General features: G+C 43.2%; 1 protein-coding gene across 1 annotated transcript in view; it reads right to left on the bottom strand.

The window, feature by feature from the left end:
* GAB2 (GRB2 associated binding protein 2) overlaps positions 1-26,832 on the bottom strand; it is a 125,009-nt gene that overhangs the window by 24,444 nt on the left and 73,733 nt on the right. The gene's annotated exons all lie outside the window — the stretch shown is intronic.

Below are 26,832 nucleotides of genomic sequence, written 5' to 3'. Positions count from 1 at the left end.
AGACGTACAAGCTGGGTTTAGAAAAGGCAGAGGAACTAGAGACCAAATTGCCAATATCCGCTGGATAATGGAAAAAGCCAGAGAGTTTCAGAAAAACATCTATTTCTGTTTTATTGACTATTCTAAAGCCTTTGACTGTGTGGACCATAACAAATTGTGGCAAGTTCTTAGTGGTATGGGGATACCAAGTCATCTTGTCTGCCTCCTGAAGAATCTGTATAACGACCAAGTAGCAACAGTAAGAACAGACCACGGAACAACAGACTGGTTTAAGATTGGGAAAGGAGTACGGCAGGGCTGTATACTCTCACCCTACCTATTCAACTTGTACGCAGAACACATCATGCGACAAGCTGGCCTTGAGGAATCCAAGGCTGGAGTTAAAATCTTTGGAAGAAACATTAACAATCTCAGATATGCAGATGATACCACTTTGATGGCTGAAAGTGAAGAGGAACTGAGGAGCCTTATGATGAAGGTGAAAGAAGAAAGTGCAAAAGCTGGTTTGCAGCTAAACCTCAAAAAAACCAAGATTATGGCAACCAGCTTGATTGATAACTGGCAAATAGAGGGAGAAAATGTAGAAGCAGTGAAAGACTTTGTATTCCTAGGTGCAAAGATTACTGCAGATGCTGACTGCAGTCAGGAAATCAGAAGACGCTTAATCCTTGGAAGAAGAGCAATGACAAATCTCGATAAAATAGTTAAGAGCAGAGACATCACACTGACAACAAAGGCCCGCATAGTTAAAGCAATGGTGTTCCCTGTAGTAACATATGGCTGCGAGAGCTGGACCATAAGGAAGGCTGAGCGAAGGAAGATCGATGCTTTTGAACTGTGGTGTTGGAGGAAAATTCTGAGAGTGCCTTGGACTGCAAGAAGATCCAACCAGTCCATCCTCCAGGAAATAAAGCCAGACTGCTCACTTGAGGGAATGATATTAAAGGCAAAACTGAAATACTTTGGCCACATAATGAGAAGACAGGACACCCTGGAGAAGATGCTGATGCTAGGGAGAGTGGAAGGCAAAAGGAAGAGGGGCCGACCAAGGGCAAGATGGATGGATGATATTCTAGAGGTGACGGACTCGTCCCTGGGGGAGCTGGGTGTGTTGACGACCGACAGGAAGCTCTGGCGTGGGCTGGTCCATGAAGTCACGAAGAGTCGGAAGCGACTAAACGAATAAACAAAAAGAGCAGTTCAATAAACACTAGAGACCAAGTCACTGTCTCAGCGTGGTTCTTTGCTCTAAGTTAGGACACTCTGTCTGTATATTGGATGGGAGACCACCAGAAAATCTTAGGTGTGTAGCCTAGACTAGGAAGTTGCAGTGGCAAACTATTTCCATGTTGTTGCCTAGAAAACTGTCCTTGAAGTCACCAGAGGTCAACCTCAACTCAAGGGGGGTGGTTTTTACTTTTAATAAAATATAGTCACAACAACTTCAGCATGTAGCTCACCTTGGCTGGTTCCAAAATGCTAAATAGGGTTAATACTGGGATGGGAGACCACCAGGAAATCTCGGGACTAAAGGCTAGTTTATTTCTCTCTGGGATGGGAGACCACCAGGAAATATCGGAGCTATAGGGAAGAGTTGGGAAGTTGAACCACCATCCCAGAAGGAACCTTTTCAGGACTGTTCACAAGAAGGCTGTGAGTGGTGCCAACCAGGAACTGACCTGGTCTCGAGTGTATCTTTCCTCTCTTTCCACGCCATTCGTTCAAATGCCATTCTGCCTTCTGAATATTTTCCAATGTTTCCATCATGCGATCTTCCCAAGAACAAATGCCAAGAGAAATCGCACAAAGGGGGCACATTAAACCTCGGTTAAGCCGTTTTTGTTCCTAAGGGATGATGGCATGCTGTTAACACTGCAGCTGTAACAGGATACAGCCGGAAACTTGATGCTCCATTTCTTCTTGATGGGAACCTGGCTCTCGTCATGAAAGAAAATGGATCCCTTCCCCTTAGGAGCAGCAGGCGATTGATTTCCTTACTTATTTAAGGTTGAAGTCCAAAAAAAAAAAAGCAGTTAAACTGTATAAGCCAATAAGACCAAATAAGAAATTAACATATTATGAGCAGAGATGGCTTATATGCCACCAGGTTGTTGAGTCTTAGGAACCACATTGCTAGACCTTCTCCAGGAGGATCTGTCCCAAAGCTGGTCCTTCAGGTCTTCTAATGGTGCACTCATCACCACTGTAACTGAGTCCCTCCACCTTGCTGCTCGTCCTCCTCTTCTTCTCTTTCCTTCCATCTTTCCCAGCATCAGAGCCTTCTCCAGAGAGCTGCGTCTTCACATCATGTGTCCGAAGTAGGATAATTTGAGCCTGGCCATTTGTGCCTCGAGTGAGAACTCTGGGTTGATTTGTTTGATGATCCATTGGTTTCTTTCTTGGCTGTCCACAATATTCTCAGGAGTCTTCTCCAACCCCAAAGTTCAAAAGCGTCAACGCTGTTCCACTCCTGCTTCTTCAAAGTCCAACTTCTGCTCCATAGGGGGTCACAGGGAACACCATTCCCTGCCCAATTCTGCTCTTCAGGAAGAGAGACGTTAACAAACGACCAAGATGAAATGCTTGGTCTGTAAGGCTGAAGCAGCCAGACCAAGTGTGAGCATAATGGAAGCCCGGGGAAATTGATCAGTTGGCAACTTTCACAGAAATCTCAGATCGACCCACTAGGAAAAACACACACCTTGGATTCTGTACCAGCCTGTGCTTTCAGCAAGGAGAAGGGAGTATTGCTCTGAAGTCCCAAGTATGGTGGAAGAGACAGAACGAGACATACCAGGTGGCCTTGGAGTCCTAATCTGAAAATGGGCAGAGACACTCAATGGTTAGCAATCCCCCCCTTGTGCATGCTGGAGGGGAAGTTTAATAACCTCAGCGCACTTCACCGCACCCCTCTTTGCTAATGCAATTGCCCTCCTGCCCAGAATGGAGAGAAGGGTAGAAAGACACGGAGGTATCACAAAAGATGTGCTACACAACAACGGTGTGAAACCTTGATTCAGAAGCTCAAGGTGGTATACAGAGCACTTCCTCCTATTTCCCCCCACAACAACCCTGTGAAGTAGGCTGGGCAGGCAGAGAGGGACTGGTCCAGTCTCCTGGAGAGCTTTTGTAGCTGAGGGGGAACTGGAACCTGGGTCTCCCTAGTCCAAGTCCAACAACAACCCTGTGAAGTAGGCTGGGCAGAGAGAGAGGGACTGTCCAAGGGAGCTTCGGCAGCTTGAAGGGACGAGAGTTGGGTCTCCCTGCTCCTAGTGCAGGACCTCCCCCGCCAGTCCAGCCTGGCTCCCAAGCCCTGAGCTGGGAAGCCCCCCGGGCCCCGAGAGAAATCTGAGTGTCTTTTCTTCCGGGAGGAAGAACACTGAACCAAGGACACATTTTTGACACACGAGAAGTTGCAAGCTTGTAAGAAATGTCTGCAGGTCTCTGAAGACCCCGTGAAGCCTTCCAGCCTCAGACTGAGCCTCTCTGCTTGAAACTATTTGAACAGGATTTGGGTCTGAGTGTCTGTTGACTCCCCCTACAATAAGTAAATAAGACTTAATGATGGGAGGAGGGAGATAACACAAGGAGGCTTTTCTGAAGAGAAAAAAAGAACACACAAAGGAGAATATCTGAGCTATGGAAGAGAAATGATGAGGACCATTAAGGAAAAGGGAGTCAGTCAGACAAACCTGACCTCCAAGCACAGGTAGTCCTTGACTTACGACCACAATTGGGACTGGAACTCCCGTTGCTAAGTGATGTGGTTGTTAAGTGAGTCATGCCCCCTTTTGTTGGCATTTCTTTGTTTTTTTGCATGGATCAAGCCACTAGGTTACCATGGTAATTGAGTACTTTCTTAAGTATTGGCAGGGTGAAGAGGTCAAACTTAATTGTCCTCAGTTTGGGTGTGAAAAGGCATGACCAAATAAGGAAATTGCTTGGATGGCAGCTTGCCTGGGCTTGTTAGTTTCTGTTTCACTTTTGTAGCTTTCCAGCACAGCCTCCTCCCAGTCCTCTCTGAGCGCGTGTGAATGCACAGCTTGAAAATATGTTTTTGTGCTTTCTGTAAATACATTTATTTTTATAGAAATGCCTGGTGTGTGATTTTTCTGATCTCACGGGCCAAACGCTTTCTAGCACTCTGACACCTTTGCCATGGTCGTTAAGTGAATCACATGGTAATTAAGTGAACCCAGCTTCCCTCTTTAACTTTGCTTGTTGGAAGCCGGCTGGGAAGGTTGCAAATGGCGATCATGTGACCTTGGGACACTGCAACTGTCATAAATACATGCCAACTGCCAAGCCCCTCAATTTTGATCACATGACAGGGACACCGCAATGGCTGTAAGTGCGAGGACCAGTCATAAATCACTTTTCCCAGCTCCATTGTAACTTTGAATAGTCGGTAAATGAATGGCTGTAAGTCAAGGACTACCTGTATACTATATTTCGGTTTATTGTAACTGCAATCATTTTTTTACGAGTAGGGGATGCATATTGTCAGCATACTGACGACACCTTGCCCCATGCTGTGGGATAACCCCATCCAGAGGCTTCATGGAGATGTTAAACAGAAGAGAAGGTGCCACAGCAGAAAAGGGCTGTGAGTTTTATGTATATTTTTATGTGATTTTTTAAAATATGCTTTTATATTGTTCTTTTCTTTGAAAAATAAACAAGCAAACAAATATATCAAAATGGCTGAACTCAGGGCAAAAGGTGAGCTTCCTTTGACTTTGTTTATGGTGGAATTTTAACTGCAATGAAATGCAGAGCATACAGATAACATATTTCATATTTCCCCCCTTGCGTCACATTAAAAAAAATATTAACAATTTCTGAAGGGGTTCCAGGGACCGATCCAAAGTCTTTTGGGGTTTGAGATGTCTGGTCATACAGAGGGGATATAAAACTTTGGTTCAACCATCTGGCCACTTTCCCTATAAATCGGTCTGGCAAGGAATTATGAATTTAGGAAGCTTAGCACCAATGGTGGTATCTCCAATTCACTTCTGTACATGTTGCAACAAATGTAAAATAGGGTAGGGCTCTGGTGGTGGCTGCCATCTTGCCTTTTTTGACCCCCTTCCTGCAGATGCCCCTGCAGAGTTGAATTAAGACATTTGTGGAAACCGTGTGTGTTTTAACCGAGGATGCAATGAGGTAGTGTATGCTTTTCAGACAGCTGCCATATCAAAAATCTCCCCCAACCCCATTAAAATCCCTCTGCATTTATGTTTGTTGGAATGAAATGGATAATCCCTCTCATTTGGATGTTTAGATTGCCATCTATCTTCCAAGTAAGCACAGTCTGGGATTTATTTTTTTTAATATATTTCCCCCATTCCCTTTGAGAAGATTAGTCAAATTCATTAGGCAGAATTTGGTTGAAATCTCCCCCTATAATCACATTTCCTGATTGTAATGAGTTTAGTTTTTGCCATGCTAATGGCATAAATTCTGATTGATTGTGATCGGGGCAATATAATAATCCTATAATTAGATCCCCCCTTTATAATTCCCCTTTTATAAACACATGTCTACCATCATTGTCCAAACTAGCATTCTTAAGGCCATTGCTTAAAAACCAGAAGATGATTTTTACTTCATTTGGGTTAAGTTTATTAATTATGCACTGTCAAGGCCTAAAGATTGCCTACTACTGAGGGCCAGTTTCCTTGATAGTGTTCCTACTATTTGTCCAGCTTTGTTGTAGGGTTCACCTGTTTTCATTACAGTCCTTAAAGCAAAGCTATCAATGCAGGATGCGATGAGTGTTATTTTTCAGCTGGCGAGCCAGATGTTGATTTGGGCTGAGAGGCTCCAGGTTTCTAGATAACCTAGTTAAATAAGGTGATATATATTTCATTCCTACAGATACCGCAGCATTTCTCAACCTTGGCCACCTGAAGATGTGTGGACTTCAACTCCCAGAATTCCCCAGCCAGCAATGTTGTTTTTGCTCTACCAGCAGCGGCAAAAATTATTTACTTAAAATTGACATGCCGCCCAACTCCCCACAACTCTGGGCAGTTCACAAATCAAAACATTAGAAACGAGAACAAGTACTATTAACAGACAAAAATAATGACTAAAAGATGGCAAGGATGTAAAGAAAAGAAAAAAAGGATAGGAATAAAAAAACACATGATCCAAGGGGGGTTTGCTTACCCTCACCAAAGGTTTGGGTGAGGTCTTCAAGACCCTTTGAAACACCAGCAAGAAGGGGACCGTTTGGCTCTTGGGGGGCAACCTCATCCTGGAGGAGAGGTGGTGTGATGGAGGAGGCCCACTTCCAGGATCCTGATAGATGGTATGGATTAATCAAAGGAACCCAGTGTGCCAACCCTGCCAGATTGAATTGGACTGGCAGATACTATGGGAGATGGGCGGTCTCTCAAGTCGCAAGGCCCTATGCCATTATTTGATGATGCCCCTTAGCCTGCCATTTCTGCTGGCCCGTGCACGCAGCATCAAGCAGCTGAGCTGACAATGCGATGCTGGAAATCTGGTGGGAAAAAGAAACAGTGCAAAGAAAGTGGAAATTTGGCCCAACCGTTGTAAGAAACACTTGGTTGAAAAGTCTCCAGGAACCCCATCCAGGAGCAAATGAAGCATTTACAAGAAGTTGGATGTAAAAAGAGAAAAAGGCCAAGAAATTTGGGAAAGTTACATTTTAGGGAAGAATACATTACATATATGACTACGTACATCATCACCTATGTGTATGTGAGCGTGGGCATGTGTATTTGGAAAGACACATAAATATGGAAGTTCAACAGACCCACAAGGGAGGAATGGTTAGTGAAGATGACAGAATTTGCAGAAATGGCAAAATTGATTTGCTTGATCAGGGAAAAGACAACAGCTGGAAACCCTTTATGGACTGTTTGCTGAAAATGGAAAAAAATGAATGTGATTTATGGGTCAGGTGATTAGAAAGGGTGGAATATGGAAAGAAGGGAGCTATGATGTAATCTTACAGAGAGAGGATAAAATATAAATGCGTTTATAACTGCTGTAAAGAAGATAGAAGCCGTTCATTTATTTATTTTTCTCTCTCTCTTTCTCTTTCTCTCATCTTCCTTATTCACTTATCACTTTTCTTTTCTTTACTTTCCTTTTTTTTAAATTTGTATTGTTTTCATTCTGTAAAAAATTTCTTCAGTAGCAATTAATTAAAATTATGGAAGTTCAACATACCCACAACGAATGTGTAGCTTCATGCAGAGAATGTTGCATGAGCAGATGATGTCTTTTTTGTTAATCTGCACCGGAATCATTTGCAAACCAAATGTTTGATACATGGCAGGTCATTTAGACATGCATATCTCCACACAGCCTAACCTAAGTCCCCAAAGTTAGCCTTTCCCAGTCCACTTCCCAACTGGCTGGACTACAATTTTCATAAACCTCAGCCAGCATGGTACTGCTGAATAGGGCTAATGAGATAAAATTCAGATGCCTGGATGTCACCCTGTTAGCAAAGGCTGGAATAAATTATGATGTTGAAAAATCCTTCAGTAGCAAGTTCCTTCCTCTGTGGCTTGCAGCAATTTTGGGGAAGGGAGAGACTTAGATTTAAAACAGTGATAAATGCTTGCACACACTTCCTGTTGCACTGTGGGATCGATCCAAATCGCAGAACCACTCGGCCCTCCTCCCTTTATATCTAGCTTGACCCTAAGACTGGGGCAGGAAGCTTGCATCTCTCTGTTTGCTGGTAACTGCAGCTCCCAGCAATGGTGAATGATGTGATTTAAGATTAAGCCTCCTTTAAGTCAAGCTCAACGTCTTATGGCTATATGGCCATCCTCCTGGAGTTTCTTGACAACAAACAGAATTTATTTTATTTATTCAATTTTTTTTAATATGGCCACCATCCTATGACTGTCATATGTCAGTCATATTCCAGGATGTTTTTCAACTTCCCAGGCTAGTCTATTGCCTAGAGATCTCCTAGAGGTCTCCCATCCCAATTATTAACCAGGTCTGATCCCATGGAGCTTTCTGAGTATTGTGAAAGTCTCAAAAGCCTCATTCTTGCCCTAACAACAGCCAAGGAAATTTTGCCAGGCTGACTCAGAAGAAAACAGACTAGCAAGAGGAGGCAAGGTTGCCACCCTTGTTAATCAAAAGATAATCTTTGCTTAACGACAAAGCACACAGCAGGGAAGCTGATGATGATTAAATGCCTCCGTCCAACATAACCATTTCTTTGCTTTAATTAATACCTCTGCCAGCTATATATCTTGGATTAGACTGGGAGATAACATTTTCTTGACTTTGACGATCTTCAGGAAAAGGGCAAAGAAATATTTCAATTGTTTCTATCCCTTGTTGCAGGACTGATTTCTTTCAGACAGCACTGGTATTAGTTTATGAGCTTGAAGGGCATTTCAAGATAAAAAAGACCTTGTAGCTTGGTGGCTGAACGTGGTCACTTCTCCGCAGTGAACCCCCTTTCCCACTTCACAAACTGTCTGAGGAATACCAATTTCTCACCCCAAAACCTGGAGACAGCTATGGACTCTGGGAAACAAGAAGAGGTTTTGAGCACCTCTAGGACACCTCACCCAAATGAACAAATGAACAAGGCACATTGGGCAGTGCTGCAAAATGTGAGCCATTGTTGTTTTCATCGCAAGTGCCAGCCCTATCTTTCCCCCGATCACAATCTGAACACGAACAACTTGCGTCATGAGCTCTCTGTGCAGGACACCAGCGTGGCTCAGTGGAAGAGCACTCGCTTGCCTGTGCCATTTCACATAAATAAGTTAATGCAGGACAGCCGTCTCTTTATTGAAAACGTCCTTCCCTTCCCTTGCGAAAGAGGTTTCTGGTTTTCGACCTTATTCTCAGGGTGCTTGAGAATTTCTTTTGAATTTCTCTAGGTGGTATTTTTGAGCCTGTGGTGGCCGAAGAGGGGGGTACCACTGGGATTTTTTGTGTGGCTTTTCAATCTGAAAGAGCTCCAGAGGGAAGAAGTTTCTGCAGGATGGCTGTCCTTGGAATTTAAGGGTTGGAAACTGGGGAATCTGCAAATTTCTGGAGAGAGAAATGTGGCAATGAAAGAAAAGTTATTCCCATAAACACATCGATCTCTTAGCTTGTGACTGACTACAGGTAGTCCTCACTTAACAACTATTTGTTTAGTGATGGTTTGGACTTATGACTGTGCTGGAAAAATCGACTTACAACCGGTCTGCACACTTATGACAGTCACAGCCTCCCTGCAGTCACATGAACACGATTTGGGCGCTTGGCAACCAGTTCACATTTATGATCGTCACAGCGTCCCATGGTTACATGATCGTCATTTTCTACCTTCCTGGCAGCTTCTGGAAAGCAAAATCAATGGGGAACTGCATGATTCATTTAACGACCACATGATTTGCTTAACAACCATGGTGGTTTGCTTAATGACCACTGCAGAAACAGTCGTAAAATCGGGTCAGGTTCGCTTAATGACCAAAATTCTGATCCTAATTGTGGTCATTAAGTGAGGACTACCTGTAATAGGGGCATGCACTCTTCAAAAATAATTCAGGAAAAAACATTTCAGCTCCTGAATGAGCCTAGCTAAAATAAAGCTGGGTTGCATTAACTTCCATAAGATGACTCCTTAAAACAGCCTTTCAGGCTTGCATAAATGTCTGAAAAAAGACGCACTGTTTTCACAAATAGCAGATAAGGGCTTTGTTCTTGCTGTCCTCTTGTGCACAGGCAGTCTTGCATGCACAGCCCTAAAGAAGTGCAAGAAGATCACACTACCCAGGAATAATTCCCCACAATTCTCTTCTCTTTTGAAATGCGCTTTTAAAGCAAACTGTTTTTCATCACACTGAAAGAGATCAATGGAAACCATTCAAGAAATTTTTTTTGCACAGCGTTTGGTATCAGAGTGGAAAAGGCCAACATTGGTGATCATGACTGTTGACTACAATGGTCAACTGCAGAAGACCAAATATTTACATCAGTCTTCTACAGCCTGGTCTTTTACAGATATGCTGATCTTCAACATCTTATTGCAAACTGCTATGAGTGACAGGTTTGGCAGTACTCAAGCACAACAAACTAACATCTTTGATTAAGAATTAGGGACACTGATGTCCACATATGAAGAACCTCCAGCTGGAGAAGATGTTCTACACTTTTAATAATTATGAAGAATAGAGAATTCAGGTGTTTGTGTCCTGAAAGCTACACTTGTTGAAACTTGCTGTTCTAAGCAACTACAGGAAGTCCTCACTTAACAACCACAATTGGGATGGGAATTTTGGTTGCTAAGTTAAGTGGTCATTAAACGAATCTGACCCGATTTTATAACTTTTTTGCAGCAGTCATTGAGCAAATCATGGCAGTCATTAAGCTAACCACGTGGTCATTAAGCAAATCATGCAGTTCCCCAATGATTCTGCTTGCCGGAAGCTGGCTGGGAAGGTCAAAAATGGAGATCATATGACCGCAGGACGCTGCAACAGTAGTAAATGTGAACCAGTTGCCAAGCGCCCAAATTGTGATCATGTGACTGCAGGGACACTGTGACAGCCCTAAGTGTGAGGACCGATCACAAGGCAGTTTTCCCAGCACTGTCGTAAGTCTGAACTGTCACTAAATGAATGGTCGTTAAGCGAGGACTACCTGAATTCCAAAGGAATTTGTGCCGGTGGGTGATATCAAAGCTCAACAAACCCAAACATGCTGCAGTGATTCCATCATCTGATGCCCTTGTCATTCTATGTAAGGGAAAGTCCACAGCTCAGTGGTGAGATGCAGGCGTTACATTAAAAAAGGACGTAAACTCAGCAGTTGGCGTTAAGTCAAGAAGATGATTTGTGTCTCTGCTCTGATCTTAAAAATTGCGCAAATTAGTGGAAAATGTGGAAGGGATCTGCAGCTGCTGAAGGGAGTCAAAGCAACAGATTTAATTTAAGAAAGTAAGGATCTGTGACTGATATAGTTCTCAAAGTCCCAATCCTTTTTTACTGGCTTAAAGAAAACTCTTTATGAGTATACTGTTCAGGGGACAGATGTGCTGAAAAACTGCTTGGAGCAGAACAAACTTGCTCTACTTCTTTTAAAGGCACACCCCCACCCTGTTCATTTAGAACAGTGTTTTCCAAACTTGGGAACTTTAAGACGTGTGGACTTCAACTCCCAGAATTCCCCAGCCAGCCATGCTGGCTGGGGAATTCTGGGAGTTGGTCCACACGTCTTAAAGTTCCCAAGTTTGGAAAACACTGATTTAGAGGAAAGTGGCTGATGCACAAACAAACAAAGGCACTCTTGGGCAAGGTGGGCAATCTGCAAAACAGATATGGAAAATTCCCAGATTGATTGAGCCTGCTTATATAAATAGTTCACACTTTCCCACAGCAGCATCCCAGAAGAAAAAGCAATAGTGCCACAATTTTGAAACATGCTCCTCTTGGCACATGCAAGCCACAGCAGCTTAAAGGATCTATGACAGCAGCAGTGGGGTGGGGTGGGGACCCTGACAGATTCTTGAAGGAAAATAGCATCACGACAGGTGAGACAGGTGCCATGCTGAGAAGATGTAACACCCCCACACATTTCTGCAAGGTTCACACCAAAATCAACAACCTGGTAATGATGAACTGCCTGGCTTTTCAATTACAAGTCAATTACACAAATTAGGCACACTTTCACCCCTATAATATTCTGGGATTTCATTAGTTTTTGTTCCCCATTTTCCAGCTTTGCTCTGTTGTGCCTTTCCAACTAACACATTTGATTAACAGGCATCAACTTTTTTGAGAGAATCATCCTGTGCTGGTGGAAAGAAATCAACACGCTGGATGTCAAAAGGAGGCTTCATGAGATGGGTTGTCAGTTTTTGAAAGAATCTTTCTATTGCAGAAATGAGAAGACAGACTGATATGTTTTCTATGGTCCAGATTTAATAACGTGTGAAAGAACCAGGCCAGTTGTATATTAATATTACATAGATCTCTTTCAACTTCCTTTTTAAGAAGTTTTAATTCATTGCCATCATTATTACATCCTCTTTTTTCTTTTAACATCATTGTCGTCTCATTTTTATTTTTGTTTGTTAATTTCAGGAAGAAAATAATGGGAGAGACGCTGGGTACTGTATAAATATAACCCACCAGAGTCCATGGAGGGGGTGCATGTGTCAAAAAAGTCAAGATGGTGTCTGTGGCGTCCTGATGGAATCTCTGGCCCTTTTGTACAACCGCCCTGTGGGTGCTTCTGATCTAACTCCTGCCTTTACCCCAAGCACAATGGTAAAAATGAGAAAGCTTCATTTTATAGGTTAAGGGAGCAGAACACCAGCTGGATAAATCTGCAATTCACTCTTACAAATGGCGGTTTTAGTGCAGCTTTTACTGCGAGAGGGAAAGTCCCTTTCAGGAGAAAACATCTCCAGATGGAATCTTAGCTCTGTTTGCAATTACTGGAGGGGGGGGTAGGGGTGGAACTCAGTCGGTACAAAAACATCTGTATCGGTCTGACAGAAAGCTGCAACTCAAACTTTGGCCAAAGATGCAATCTGGACTGCGATAAAAGGAACACAGCCATGGAATGCTTTCACTTGATTTATAAATGCGAGCCTTCCCCCTTAGATTGTTTCTGCGGGAAGCTTTTAGTAAGGCGGATGAAAGGACATCACCCTCTGTCTTCTGAAAAGGCCAAATCACAGTACTATTCCTCCCCTTTGGAGCAGAAACGGGCCCTATTTGGATTCTCTCTTTCTGGCAATGCATGCAAGAAACACTTTTAAATCCCTATGTTCCCCCACCAACCATTTTTCACCAGTTCAAATAAAATAGATAAAATAAAAAGAAGATAAAAAGAGGGATTCCAGAAACGCAGCACGGGCTTCTTGGACAACATCTAGCATGACTGCGCTGATTTGCTGAATTACAGAATCCTGAATTCAAAGGGGGCCACGGATCCGTCACTGAGTGCAAATCCCTGCTCAGTGCAGGAATCCAAATTTGAAAATCCTTGACAGAGGGCTGTCTAGGTTTTGCCTGAACACATCCAGGGAAAGGGAGTAGGAATTATGGCCTGGTTTGGGGACTTTCAGCTGGCCAACAATTCTGCCTCCAGCTGGATATCTGAAAAACTCTGAATTAAGAACCCTCAAGGGAGAAACTGTGGATCAGCAATGTTGGGGGCTGGACACCCACCAAAGAGGCCACTTGACCTGCAAGTCATCATCATCTTGCAAGATTCCAGGAGACTGGGGGGGGGGGAACAAGATGTTCAGGTTTGGGGGGAGCAAGATATTCAGGCATTCATCCAAGCTCATGTATATTCATGCAAGAGTGTGCCCTTGAGTGATGCCACATGCCATCAAACAAGATCAGGCTGAGGCTGAAAGTGGCCAGATCCTAGATTAGGATCATTCCTGGTGAACAGCCAAGATCTATGCATACTCCAACTGCAGAACATCCTGTTAACCCAGGAGGCTGAAGGGCTGTTTACCTCATTGCTCCTTATGAATGGCAAGCAGTGAGAAATCTGGACTGGCCAAGCCTGATAAAAATGCAAAACCCGTAAATTTGCCCTTGTTAGTCATCCATGCAGACTTTGAAGCTGCTGCTTCTCCAAGATGTTCCTCTCTGGAGTTCTGAGCTTGACCTGTGCCTGTCTCCATCCTTTCCCTGGCCATCCCTGCACCTTGGCTGGTGCTTTTGACCTTCTCAGTGTTCAAAGCAGCTGATCCCTGCAAAGAGGAGAGTTTGAAAGAGCGGGAGCTTGAAATCATGGAAATGAAGACCTCCCTGTGCTCCCCAAACTACTTGGGGAGAAAGGAAGTCATTGGAAAATAATGTTATGGGTCAACCTCTCCTCTTTCAGGCAATGCTCTTGTTGGGTGGGGTCAGCCCAGCCCAAGAATGACGAAGAATCAATCCAGCCAAACTTCAGTTCTTTATTTGCTCCCTCCTTCCTGAGAACCAGCAGGATTACTAAGTCCATCACCGGTGGTGAATTTCCTAGCAGAGAAAACTTCTATCTTCCATGCAAGTTAGCCTGGGCAAATGAGCCAAAGAAAATCTTTGCAAAGTTGCACAATCTTTTCTACTGCTTTGGAAGATCACGAGAAAATTCAGTTAGATGAGCTGTTCCTCTCCTCAACTCCTCCTCTGCTCAGGCACACTCCCTCAGTTGTTTTTCTCACCATGTCAAACACATCTGGACAGCTGCACACCGAAAATATTTCCTGCCACTACCAACAGGGAGGAAGGTAGAGAAAAATTATTCCGCTGCACCCTCCATGCAGACAATATTGTACTCCTCTGAGCTCACAAGGCACCTGTCTTTCAGGCTTCTGGAAAGGATTAATCAACAGGAAGAGACCCTGAAAGCTGGGTTCACACTGGGGCAACCCCAGCTTTAGAAAAATCCACCACGCTCAGGGAAAAAAGATTTAAACCTCCACATCGCTGCCTGTTTCTCTTGGGAGGTGGGAAGCACTTGCATACCCCTCGCTCCATTACTGTTTTTTACCCAAAAGGAAGATTATCCTCATTTTAAAGTGATCCCCACACCACCCAAAGGGAACAGTCAACAGCAAAATAATTGCTCTGCAGCCATTATTGTATTCTCAGGTGACCTAAGATGACCTCTCATTATTAAAGAAAATTATTTCGGGAATGTATTATTCTTTCTTTCAGGTAAATATGAGCTCAGAAGCTAAGCAGGGTCAAGCTGAGTTAGAACTTGGAAATCCAGAGCCATAGACAAGATTGGGAAAATAATAATAATAATAATAATAATAATAATAATAATAATAATAATAGAGCCAGTTTGGTCTAGTGGTTAAGGTGCTGGGCTAGAAACCAGGAGTCTGTGAGTTCTAGTCCTGCCTTAGGCATGAAAGCCGGCTGGGTGACCTTGGGCCAGTCCCTCTCTCTCAGCCCAAGAGCCAGTCAGGCTCAGTAGGAGAGTTCTAGTCCCGCCTTAGGCGTGAAAGCTGGCTGGGTGACCTTGGGCCAGTCCCTCTCTCTCAGCCAAACTCGGTGCAATGTAGACTAGCCTCCTCATGGTGCACCCCGGGCAACATGACTTGTCACAGCTAAATAGTCTACACACCCGGCTGCTGGACTTCATAAGGATTTCCCAGCAAGTAAAAGCAGCATGAACACTGAACTGCTATGCCATACAATTAAATCATCATCATCATCATCATCATCATCATCATCATCATCATCATATTCAAGAGCATCTCTACCTTTCTTCTATGCATACATCTCTCTTCTTCCTCTGCCTGTGTGTCTAACCATACTGTGAGTCACGTATGGGCTGCAACCTTCTCCTTCTGCAACCATCTCCTTCTCACCACATGTGATTGTTGGGTGCCCAAACTTGCCCACCACCATTATATATTAGGGTGCAGCACCCAGCTATATTATTTTTTTTCTACATTAGGTTCATAGCTATCCCTACCACCACCGCCTCTTGTAACAACAAACCTGCGAAGTAGGTTTGGGCTTGGAAAACGTCAAGTCCCCATGACCACGCTGTGCTCAAGCAGACTTGAACCTGGGTCTCCTCAGCCCCGACACATTAACATACGAAACTGCTTCCTGGATCAGACCAAATACACATCTGGTCAATCTCCTCTTGACCATCACAGCCAAATGAAGGTACTGGGAAGCCCTCAAACATGTGACGGGAACAGGGCTGTAATCTATTTCAGGCAAGTTGCCATGCAGATTGGCAGCTGATGCTGGCTTCCTGCTTAATCTTTTATTTGTTGATGTTTTACGGGATATACTCCAATGACTTTCTATTTTCTGATGAACCACCCCGAGTAAATCCCCTTGCTTCATTCCACTACTGGGCCCAGGATACAAGTGACTTTCCAATATTATGTACAATATTGCCACTCCAATTAAGCATTACTCTCCTTTGCGATGGAAAGTATTTGCTATATAAAAAGGACTGGTGAGTGCCCCTTCTTGATGCAAAAAAAGAGATTGTGGCTTAAAAGAGTCCCCCTCTTTGTGGGGGAGATGGGTGGTAATAGAAATATGAATAATAAATAAATAAATAACAAAATGGGGCAGGCTATCAGAGATCAAGCAGTAGCTAGCTGACTTTGAGTGAACTTGAAAAAACTAAACAGGGTTCAGCCTGGTTAATTATTGGTAAGAAGACCACCAGAGAGTCCAAGACTGTAGGCTAGACTAGGAGTGGAAGAAGGGAATGGAAAACAGTGACTCAGTTATTACCAAGAAAACAACATGGACATATCCAAGTCACTAGAACGCATGCAAATTTGACCCAAGCAAACTTTTCAGTTAAAAATAAAGGGGTGCGCAAGCCAGCATCAGCCCCAGTAAGAGAGCTCAGATGTACTTCATTCTAGTACTGTGTTCATGAATCAAACCACCCGCTCAGGCCAAGATGGTGGACCTTCAAGTTCTAGCTAGATCCCCCAAACCTAGAATCTCATTGAATTTTTTTAAGGCATCTTGATTTCTAATGGTTTGATTGATGGAATGAGAAAGAGGTCCAACCCAAGTCCCTTGTAAAAGGGTGGTAAAAGTCCTCCGTCATTGGTGGTCTAGATAACATGAGGTGGAAGCCAACGATGCTATCTTTTGTTATCTGCAGATTTCTAGTAAAAAAAAAAATCTTAGAAGTGGTAGCAGACATTCATAGAATGAGGGAATGTCGAGATTGCGGAGGAACTTGGGGAATCATCTATTCTGCCCTCTGCCCAGTGCAGGAATCTACTACTACAACAGCCTTAAGAGAGGGTCTGGCTTGAAAATCTCCAGCAAAAGATAATCCATTACCTCCTGAGACACTCTGTTGGACCATTGAATAGCTCTTACCATTATGAAATTCTTCCTGATGTCCAACCAAAATCTACTCCCTTGTAATTTAAACCCCTTGTTTCTTCTCCAGCTTTGAAGAGCAACTCTAAGCAATTGTGCCCCATCTTCTACATGACAGCCATTCAGATACCTAAAGACAGCTATCAAGTCTCCCTGCAATCTTCTCCAGGTTAAATATTCCCACAGCCTCCAACGATTTGTTCTTCCTAAGTTTTTCATTCCAGACCCCTGATCATTTTGTTTGCTGTCCTCTGGACATGATCCGATCTGTCCTTCCTACGAAGTGGTGTCCAGAACTCAAAGCAACATCCTGGTGTACCGTGACCAGTGGACTGAGCTCACTGAGAGCAAGTTCTCTGCTCGGTACAGGATCCTGAATTAAAACATCCCTGACAAACTGTTTATCCAGCCTCTGCTTGAAGACACGTGATGAAGAAGAACCAGATGGCTTAATAGGAAGCTTTCCCCCTAATATGAGGTTGAAATTGGCCTTTGACTTTGAGTGAACTTGAAAAAACTAAACAGGGTTCAGCCTGGTTAATTATTGGTAAGAAGACCACCAATGGTAACTGAAATCCATTCCTCCACGCCCTGTGTTCTGGAACGAAAGAGAACAGGTCTTGACCTTCTTCCATATACCATCCAATATCTGAAGAGCGTCATCATATTTCCCATCAATTTCAGTCTCTAAGGCTCAGTGTTCCAAGTTCCCTTAGTCTCTCTTCTTAGGACTTAATTTCCAGTCCCCATCATCCTCACTGCCCTCCTCTGAATCTCTTCTGGTTTCCCTGAATTCTTCTTTACATGTGGGTCCTGGAGCCAGACCCAGGGCTTGAGTGGGGCCTGACCACGGCCGAACAACTTTGTTACCTTCCCCCTGGCACTGTTGGGAGGCACGTGGGCGGGCTATGAGATGCCTAAACCTTATGAGATTTGTCAAGATGATCTCAGAGGTTCTTCCTTTTGCCCTCAGTCTTCCCTTAATTCTCTGACAGAACACTGGGGTATGAGTGCTATATGAACCAGAATATTATTTTTTAAATTTTTTTATCCTGCCTTTATTATTTTTATAAATAACTCAAGGTGGGGAACATACCTAATGCTCCTTCCTCCTCCTATTTTCCCCACAACAACAACCCTGTGAGGTGAGTTGGGCTGAGAGGGAGGGACTGGCCCAAGGTCACCCAGCCGGCTTTCATGCCTAAGGCGGGACTAGAACTCTCCTACCACGCCTGATTGGCTCTTGGGCTGAGAGGGAGGGACTGGCCCAAGGGCACCCAGCTGGCTTCAGGCCTAAGGTGGGACTAGAACTCTCTTACCATGCCTGATTGGCTCTTGGGCTGAGAGAGAGGGACTGGCCCAAAGTCACCCAGCTGGCTTTCATGTCTAAGGTGGAACTAGAACTCACAGCCTCCTGGTTTCTAGCCTGCTACTTATTTTATATCTAAAGCAGAATATCTACATACTACTAAAACCCTTGTGTCTGCTTGTCTGTTTGTAACCTTCAATTGGGTGAAACAGTGCATCACAGGGCAACAATTTTTGAGCCAAGGTACCTCAGATGGGCTAACTTACAAAATGCATCCAAAATCTGGGACCCATCACTCCTGCGGGATTGAAATTTGACGAAGTAAGTTCCAATGCTCCCTGCCAGCTTCCGACAAGGAAAGTCTATGGGGAAGCCGGAAGGAAGTTGGAAGTTACTCCTACTCCCATTGCTTTTTTGCCCATCCGTGATCATTCTCTTTCTCTGTTCAGGTAAGGTAATACCTCTGAAATGATGACCCAATGGGTCATGGGTTGTCTAGTATCATATAAAGGTAAATAAAATTATATCTAAACTAGAATCCTCTCATTGAGAAATAATATGCACTTGAACTATACATGATGGAGACAAAAAAATGGATTTTGCCCTCCATAGAGATTGCCATAAACCTGCTAGATGTAGAATGTACTCAGAGGTGGTTACAGGAGAAATCACCATGTTTTTAGCCTGCACTTTGACAGAAATAACTGAGAAGAACAGGGCACGGTCAATCATGCATTAGTAAGTGCTTTGTCTCAAATGCATTCCTTCTCTTGAAATTGTTTATGCTTTAAAAGTGAAAGCCAGACAGCACAGGATTCTTAAAATAACTTTCTGCTTGAGTCTCAGGAAACCTCAGGTCAAAGGTATGAAAGATTAAAACATTGCCCATGGAGTGACTGCATCCTATTTTGCACAGTGGTTGGCATGATACAGAGTTCAGGAATCCCACAATCTGGTTAGAAGTGCTATTACATTCCTGATTGGAAAACATAATTTCAACCTTCTGGACCAGTGTTTCTCAACCCTGGCAAGTTTAAGATGTGTGGACTTCAACTCCCAGAATTCCCCAGCCAGCCTTGCTGCTCTGGACTGTGGATTGGTAAACCGTCTGATGCAGCATTAAGCAACTGGGGCTTTCTAGCTTGGAAGGAAGGAAGAAAATGGGGGGTATGATAGAGGTGTAGGACAGAAAACCATGCATAAAGTAGAGAGAGAGATCTTTGCACCCTCTCTCTTCAAGTTACAACTCAAGATCATCCTTTCAGACTATAGGCAGGAGATTGAAATACTGCACAGCATATAGTTAAACTGGAATAGCTGTGGTCAGGACAGCCAATGTGGATGTTTCCCAAGGTTCAGCAAGGTGTCTGCAATAAAGCGAGACAGTTATAGCAAGTCCCACACCTCAGTGACTTCACTGCACAGACCTCTCCTCTTTACCTGCCTGCTTCATGATGCCATCACTTGTGGGGTGACATCACTGCAGATGCTCAGAGGCTGTCAAAGCACTTCTCATTCCTTGCTTGCCAGCAAAAAACAGGACAGCAGTCCAGCCAACTTGTTTTCTGCTAGCAACAGGTAAGGTCCTAGTGTTGATGGTCTGTTTTTTGCAAGCAAGGGAGAGTTAAAGCACCATTTATTGTGCTGGTTCTTTGCCAAGGCTGATTTGGATGGCTCTGGGCATGGGCTTTGAACGAAGAACCACAACATCCCAGCTGAAGCCAAATAACTGTGAAAAGGCTGGTTCTTTCACCACTGATTTTACTTTTTTCTGCCCTTGCCTTGGACTTTTTTTTTTTTTTTAAATCTGGGAATCAAGTTATGTCAATCAACTTCACTGGTCTGTAGTGTAGAAGTTCCTGATGATCTGGCCAGGTTCACAGAAGATCAGATTCTTCATGGCTACTAATATGGAGGGTTGTTCACTATCTCTTGCATCCTTGCAAGCAGGCCTGAAATACAGGTTGTGGGTAAGGCAATCATCACCCTTGAAGTCCAGGATTGTAGACTTCCAGTGGACCAAAGCTGAACTAAGTGGGTTAGATCTGTGGACTTCAACTCCCAGAATTCAACTCCATAAACATATGTGGTTTGCTGATGATGCAAATTACAGTCCAATGCATGTGGAAAGGGTCAGCTCTGCTAGGATGTTACCTAGAATGCAATTCTAACCCTGCTGTAGCATAAGCGTCAATAGGACTGCAAGATATAGATTAGTGTTTCTCAACTTTAAGCATGCTGGCTAGGGAATTCTGGGAGTTGAAGTCCACACATCTTAAAATTGTTGAGGTTGAGAAACACTGATACAGATTCCCAACTGCTAATGAGCTATGCATCTCAGAGAACATCAGGGGGAAAAAATCATCCTGTCCTGTCCTTGTCTTTAGAAGCAAAATAATGTTCACTGAATGGAGACAGACACAGCTGGAAGTTGGCTAAGAAAGCCCAGTTTGGCCATCTAAACTGAAAATTCATAGCAACGCACGAGGGGAAGGAAAAGAAGAAATGCAGATGTAACCCACCAGCCCGACATTCTCCAGTCCACATTCTTGATAATGAAATGCACAAGCTCAAGTCTACTTATTTTAGCACTAGGACAGGGTTACCGCCCCCACCCATAAGCAGGGCTGTGTGTGAATGTCTCTTCTGCGTCCTTCACGATTCTGTGACAGGCAGGCAGACAGGCCAGAATTCAAGCAATCAAATATTTCCTGGCAGGGAGGTCCATGGGGAGGGGGAGTCCAAAAAGATGGCACCCACACTCTCCCCCCTCTTTTATATAAAAGGGGGTGAGCCTTCCATCCCAATTGGCACTGTGGCCATCTTGACCTCCCACGCTGTGGAGAACCCAGCTTCCTAGCCTGGTGATGCAGTGGGAGAATTTTTTGTTGCTGTTTGCTTTTGTCATAAATGTCACTAATGAATAAATGTGGGGCAAAGTGAATTTGCACTTTCCAGCTGCAGATCCCCACAGATCCGCCCCTTGCTCTGCTCCTTAAAATCCCACGCCCATCTTTTCACATTTATTTGGCTTCAGCTGGGATGTTGTGGTTCTTCTTTCAAAGCCCATGCCCAGAGCCATCCAAATCAGCCTTGGCAAAGAACCAGCCTCAAAGTTAGGTTCATTGTCTGATCTTTTCCCTCCCCTCCCCTGCTCGTCCCCCCTGCCTGGGCCCTGTGACAATTTACTCTGAGAAGGCATGAAGCTGCAAGGAGGCTGAGCCAGGAAGGGAAACCGGAGTGTGTTGAGCACAATGGCAAGGAAGCACTTGGGGTCTGCTGCAAGATGTAATGCTTTCCGGCCTGTAAAGGCGGGAGGCTTCGGCAAACTGTTGCAAGCAAATGCCACAGGGGATGCTAATGCTCTCTGCCCGTGATGGAGGCTTCGGCGAGGATCTGCCATTTCAAGCTGGTATCACATCAACGCTCTGCATCAGCACCTAACTCTAGAACTATTGTCATTAGGAGTGTGAGGAAATTTGACCGGATCTAGTCGGGAAGAGTCCAGAAGGTCCATGGTGGGACAATATGAGCAGGAACAAATTTTGGCAAACATGCACATCTTCCCTTCCAAAAATCCAGTGATTTTCAAAAACATATGAGGTGGTTCATGGCTTTGGCCTTTGCCTTTTCAATGTGAAAAAAATGTTTTGAAGGTTTTCAAGATTCTGTTACTATACCCTAGAACAATAATGCAGCTTTCCTGGAGTCCCTATGATGCCAGTTCCTTGACCTGGCATACTTCAAAGGGCTGACACCAGACTCTCCAAATTTCCCATCTTATACTAAACTAAATCAAAGCAGGATTATTCTGCGTTTCTTCCTCCTGCTTGCTTTAATTTCTGGATTGTGTGGATGCTGCTCTAAGGGCCTTCTCAACTGCTGACTCATACCTTCCCCAAGGTCACCTCTAGATTTCCATACATGACTCTGTCTTCCTTGAATCTTGCCTCCAGCATTGAAGCAAAGGTGTCCATCTACTCCGGTTTTCCCACGTTCATGTTTTAAGCCTTCAAAGAAAGCTTAATAACCCCTGTCTGAAAGTAAGTGTGGCCTCCACCCACCCCTCCACCCCGTTGTTCTTTCTCAGAAGAGTCAAGGGAATCTCCAGGAGTTAAAAGTTAACTTGTGTAGCCACTCAACAATCATCAGAGCAGTTTCTGTGGTAGAACAGCACTAACCTTTGCTTCTGAAGGCTGCTGTGTTCCTACTAAAGCTCACTGTGCCCCAGGATCAGAACAGTGTGTCACTCAGCCACCCATGTGCCCATGCACACACCCACACACACTTTGTTTGGTTCTCTTCCAGACACACTCATCTTTCCAGGCCTCCTTTCTTCACCCCAAATCCATTCTGCATAAGGAATGAGAGTCCAGCTTACTTTCAGAAGACCTTTCCTGACACTAAAAGCTGCACCTATTTAAGAAGCCAGCAGAAGATCCCCTTTTGAAACGGAATCCTCCAAAACCTTAAATTAATAGGACTGATTGTCTCAGTGCTCTATGTGATATCTTATGCTCAACCTAAACTTTTCGATCCTACCTGCGCTTTGGTATTCAGCTCTTTAAGGTGCATAAAAACACTACGTTACATCCCAAACATTCTCTGAAGCCAATTAAAGATAAGGGAGGACCTTCCTTTGAGGGCAAATGAATTCTTACCTCTTCACACTCAAGTGTCCTGCAGATCCTAAATGTTTAAAAGATGAGTGTTGGAAAGCAAGGGACTTTTATAGGTTAGGAAGAAGAATCGGACAAGCATTACCACTGCAAAGAGAGCTTTCCCTTCCCCCCCAACTGTGCAGTTCACATTTTGATTTTTTTTTTAAGATCTGATGATGGAAGTAACCATGGCAGTGCCGAAATGTTTCCAACATTTGACTCAAAGGTCATTTCTGCTCCAGCATTCCGAACAATGCACTTGTGCCCTGGGAAGTATTTATTTTAAACATAACTTGGAATGGGTAGGGCTGGATTCCACATCAGATCCAAGAAAGAGTACTAAAGCCAACCCTTGCGGCATCGTGAAGTATGGTTTAGCAAAACAGACCAGGAACTTCAGCTGGATGCTTGCCAGCTAGGAATGGGAAAACATGAGCAGCGGGATTCTTAAGAAATGACGGCCCCACCCAGGGTAGACACTCTTTTGGCAAGGGTGTTGCAAATCAAACACAGAGCATGACCTCACACCATCCTAGTGTGCATCACAGGATGCGACCACCTTGGCCAGTAACAAGAGTGGGAAGATATCTCTTCAAATCAGATCAAAGATCTATCTTAGCAATGTCAGCTTAATGACCACCATTGGGACCAGAATTTCAGTTGCTAAGCAAAGTGGTCATTAAGCAAATCCGACCCGATGTTATGACCTTTTTTGCAGTGACTGTTAAGCAAATCACTGCAGGTGTTAAGCAAACCATGTGGTCGTTAAGCGAATCACGCAGTTCCCCATTGATTTTGCTTGCCAGAAGCTGGCCAGGAAGGTAAAAAATGATGATCATGTGACCATGGGACGCTGCGACAGTCATAAATGCAAACCAGTTGCCAAGTGCCCAAACTGAGACCATGTGACCAGGGAGAAATATGCTGTGATGGTCGTAAGTGTGAGGACCGGTTGTAAGTAATTTTTTCCCAGCACCATCGTAAATCTGAACTGTCATTAAACAAATGGTTGTTAAGTGAAGACTACATGTAGATTGTCTGATCTGCTGATTACTTTTAGACAATTTTTTGTTTTTATTTATTTTATGCTACTTTGTTTTATCTTCTCTGTTGTATTACCACATCTTAGTCTTTGTAGCCTAACTATTCTTACAGTTAGATCTTAATGTTAATGTTTTACAGTTCTGGGTTAGTAATCCCTATAATTTTGTTATTTTTATTCCTGTATCCCACTTATGGAACCAATGAATTTCTTAAATTACGAAATCTGTGAGAAGCTGACGATACAGCCTAGATGGTTTGATTTGCTGACTCTTTTTGTCTATTTTTGCTTTATTTCATTTAATTAAGCTGTTTTGTTTTACAATATCGTTTATACTGAACCACCACATCTTAGTCTCGGCAGGTTTAATATCAATAGCAAGTACACATCTTACAGCTAGATTTCAGTGTTGTAAGTTTTACAATTCCATGTTAATAATCCATATAACTTTGTTATTAATACATTAATCTAAACACCACACGTATTCCTGGAACGGTTGTAATTTTATGTATTTCATACCAGCCTACAACTGAAATAAAGATTGATCGGTAATTTTGATAGACAGATTGATTGATTTTAGCTTCCTCTTAGCACAGCAAGTGATGAGAATTAAGCAGTAACATATCCATAATAATTTTAATTTCCAGCAATTTAACATCCATGTTTCCTTACCAAGATAGTCAAAATTCTTTAGAATTAAAGTCAAAGCCAGGCAAAAAAATGGTCCAAAGCAATTTTTTCATCTGAACTCCTGCTAACAATGAAATATGAACAAGTCAGAGAAACAATGAATCATAGATAGAGAATTGCAAAGTGATTTAAATCTAGTTTCCAAATGACCTGGAGGTGGAATATTAGCTTGGAGCTGGCTAACTATCTCACTATCTTGAAATTACTGAGCTTTCTCAGAGCTTTCTCTCAGGCACATTTTAATTATACCACCCCCTGCCTTGCTGGAGGGCATTTCTATAAGAATCCCTATCAGGAATGGACACAATCAAACAGTTCAGGTGTATTTGAGAACAGCTAGTCATGTCTTAGCACACTGCTAGGATGAGGTGGCCAGGAACAGTAATATAATTTCATTTTTAAAAATCAATTCATCCAGGCTGTTGTTATATCTTCTTTCTACTATCAGAAACCACCCAACCAAAATTTTAGGCAGCAGCACGTTGGAAAGCCCAACATGAGAGAAGAATTACATTCCTATTTATATTACTATAAAATTATTGAATTTGGTTACATATGATATGTTACAGGTAGTCCTCGACCTATGACAGTTCGTTTAACAATGGTTCAAAGTTATGGCAGCCTCGGAATGGGTGCTTTACGGTCTGTAAAGCACTTCTGGGTGTTACAAAACATTGCAGCCCACTGTGGTCACATGATCACATTTTGGGCGCTTAGCAACTGGCTTGCATTTACAACCAGTTGCAGCATCCTGCAGTCACATGATTGTGCTTTGCGTAGTGTTTTGCCATTTTCTTCCAAAAAACACCCATTGGGGAAGCTGTATTTGCTTACTGACCATGGTGATTTGCTTAACAACCCGTGATTTGCTTAACAATTGTCGTAAAAATTGTCATAAAATCAGGTCCAGTCATGTGGTGACTTGATGTACAACCGCAATGACTTACGATGGAAGTTTATTTTATTTTATTTATTTATATTTCAAATTTCGTCACTGCCCTTCTCACTTCAGGTGACTCTGGGCGGTTAGAGTTGGTCCCAATTGTGGTTGTAAGTTGAGGATTACCTGTATTTGTATAATTCTCATGCTTTGGACATTAGGCAAATATCTAGCTGTCTTGAGAAGTCCATAATGCTGGGAAGGTAGAAGGAAACAGAAGAAGAGGTTAACTAGCCATAAGGTGGATGGGTTTGATTCCAGGGACAATCGATGCTCATTTAGAAGTCCTAACAGGCCAGACTGGGGACAGATCATTCTGGAGGAGTCTATCTATATGGTTACCCAGAACAGACTGGATGGCACGTAATCATAATCAATCAACAGTAAAGGAACAAAGAGTTAAGAAACACACCACAGACTAGTAGTTGGTAAAATAGCAATGAAGGCCTTGGAAAAGTTATTCAGATGCTGGGATGTGTCTAAGCCTACAAAGATCAGAGTCATGCAGGCAATGATTTTCCCTGTGACATTCTATGGGAGTGAATGTTGGATTTTGAAGAAGCAGGATAGAAAGAGTATTGATACTTTTGAACTTTGGTGTTTGAGAAGTCTCCTGAGAATATTGTGGTGAACCAAGAAAACAAACAGGTGGATCATTAAACGAATCAACCCAGAGTTCTCACTTGAGGCACAAATGACCAGGCTCAATAGATCCAACTTCAGACATATTATGTGAAGACCCAGATCTCTGAAGAAGGCTCTGATGTTGGGAAAGGTAAAAAGAAAGAGAAGAAGAGGATGACCAGCAGCTAGGTAAATGGATTTGATTACAATGAATAGTGCACCATTGGAAGACCCAAAAGGCCTGTCGATCATCCTGAAGAAAATCTATTTATGTGGTTGTAAAAGTCAACACTGACTTGATGGCACTGAATGAATGAATGAATGAATGAATGAATCAATCAATCAATCAATCAATCACTGCTTTTATTTTCTATTGATCTTATGAGTAATGTTGCTGGTTGTCAACCATAAAAAAGTTTCATCCATTCCCAAGCCAACATTTAGGTGAACCCAACATTCACGCAAAAATGCTGCATACTGCAGAAAGAAATGTTATTGGAATATACGGTATATGGTATATGATATGAATACATTTCCATATGGATTATGGAAACAAAATACTGTAGAGCGTAAATCCACAAGTGCCGATAGCAGAAGGGAGCACTGAAAAATGCATCATGATACTATGATGCAAAACCCATAACTGACATACTTGCATCAAATGTGGGGATGCCAGTGCACACAGGTGGGGTCTGTCATGACAGTACATGGTGTGTGTC

The sequence above is a fragment of the Candoia aspera genome, chromosome 5 (assembly GCF_035149785.1).
Source record: "Candoia aspera isolate rCanAsp1 chromosome 5, rCanAsp1.hap2, whole genome shotgun sequence".
NCBI classification, from domain to species: Eukaryota; Metazoa; Chordata; class Lepidosauria; order Squamata; family Boidae; genus Candoia; species Candoia aspera.
This window is presented reverse-complemented; position numbering and strand designations above follow the sequence as displayed.